Here is a 1,923-nt window from a genome sequence, read left to right as displayed (position 1 = left end):
TATCTTTGCCAAGAAAACCCCAAATGGGGTCATGAAGAGTTGAATACAACTGAAATGATACAATAGCAGAAACAACAAAAGATATAGGTAGACCGGTTATAAGCTACTGTAGTAGTCCAGGGGAGACTAGGCTGGTGGCTGGGTTGTGAGCACAAAGAACAGGTGGTATAAGAGATGTTGTGAAGGTAGAAATGACAAGATTTGGCAGTGCATTGGATAGGCGGTCTGAGAGACAGATAGAAGTTGAGGTTGCCACCAAGATTTCAAGCCTGGCTGATGGAGAGGATGGTGATGCTCTGGAGAGTAATAAAAAAATTGGAAGTGAGGAGAGTTTGGGAGGAAAGAAAATTGGTTCTGTTTTGGATGTGTAAGGTTTGAGATGCCTCAGGAATGGGAGGAGAGAGAGTGGGGAGGATGAGATCAAGGGCCGGGGTAAATGGGTTAAATCTGGAGAGCAGAAGGGCCACCTCTTCATCTGAGACCAGGGTGAAGGAGGACATAGGGAGAGAAGATGTCTGAATGATGTGAGATAAGGAAGACTCTCTCAGTGAATGGTTTCAAACGGAACTGGGAAGAAGGGATGCCCCGGGAGGTTTGAAGGGAGAAGAGGTGGGGGACAGCCATTGTGGAGAGTAAGACAGGACATTAATTAGGGAGGAAGAGAACCTTCGCCCTGTGGCAGCATAGGCTCGGTTAAGGTGGTTAATCTAAATGAGTGTCGGGTTAATTCAGATGGTTTCATGATTTCATCCTGCTCTCGTTAGCAGTGCAGGAATGGGAGAGGTGGATGAGATAGTGGGAACAATGTGGAGTCCTGTCTAGGCCTAGCACTGTGATTCCATGGTTCCAACATCACACACTTCTGTGAATGTAATTGAAAGGGCTGACCCCAGTGCCTTTCCTCCGAGGTCACTTGCCATCTCTGCTGTATGTTTCTGCTTTGTGCAGAGCTGTTTGCAAGTGGTCTTCCCCATCAGATTGTGAGCTCCTACAAGGCACGGGCTGGGGTTTTTGTTTGTTTGTTTGTTTTTGCCTCTGTATCCCCCGTGTGTAGCACAATATCTGGCACTTAATAAGCACTTAACAAGTGCTTGTTGATTGACTCCTGCCACATCCCTTCTCTCCCCACCCCCCATCCCCCCTCCTTAGAGGGTGATGAAGCTCTGAAAGTCTCTCTTCTAGTGAGAACAGCAGATATTGTACCGCAAGTCAAGTCAGCAAGTCAATTATTTATTAGTAAGCACTTACTACTACGTGCCAGGCACTGTGCTAAGCATTGGAAATACAAATACAGAAAGAAAGAAAGATAGTCCTTACCCTCAAGGAGATGAAATTCTAATGGAGGAAGACAACACATAAAAGAGAGATGAAAAAGGGGTGGGGGAATGAAGGGATGTGGGGGCAGCATGGTAGAGAAAATCTGGAGACTGCAGTCCAACCTGGAGAGAAATGAAGATGTATTTGGCATGGACTTCTTCAAAATGGAGGTTCCAGGAGAACCAGCCAGTCAGAAGGAGAGGCCTCAGGGGCTGAGAGTTCTTCCAGTGGGAGAAGCCCAGGAGTGGAAGGAGCTTTCGGAGTAAAGAGGTTTCTATTATATGATAGAGAAAGGCCTGTGGGCATGAATTAGGAATGGAACCTAGAGACAAATGCATTTCCAAACTCTTACTACCTCTACCGGCAACCTACCATTATTCACATGAATGGAAGTGGCCAGCATCATGGATTATCCAAACCCAGATTATCTTTGACATCTGATTGCGTACATACATACATACATACATACATACACATATGTATGTATGTGAGATTTTTGGAAGCAGGATTGCTTTAGGGGACTGATAGTGAAATGAGTCTGTAATTCCTGAACCCATCTTATTTAGCACTGAATGAGCTTTTGGTGTTGGGAGTTAGGAAAGTGAA

The 1,923-nt window shown here is 45.5% G+C and overlaps 1 protein-coding gene across 1 annotated transcript in view; it reads left to right on the top strand.

Moving 5' to 3' along the window:
• The window catches only part of IGFN1 (immunoglobulin-like and fibronectin type III domain containing 1), a 95,857-nt gene that overhangs the window by 87,587 nt on the left and 6,347 nt on the right, over positions 1 to 1,923 (top strand). The gene's annotated exons all lie outside the window — the stretch shown is intronic.

Source organism: Vombatus ursinus, unplaced genomic scaffold (genome assembly GCF_900497805.2).
Source record: "Vombatus ursinus unplaced genomic scaffold, bare-nosed wombat genome assembly UNPS02014909.1, whole genome shotgun sequence".
NCBI classification, from domain to species: domain Eukaryota; kingdom Metazoa; phylum Chordata; class Mammalia; order Diprotodontia; family Vombatidae; genus Vombatus; species Vombatus ursinus.
Note: the sequence above shows the minus strand (reverse complement) of the source record. Positions and strands in the feature narration are given on the sequence as shown.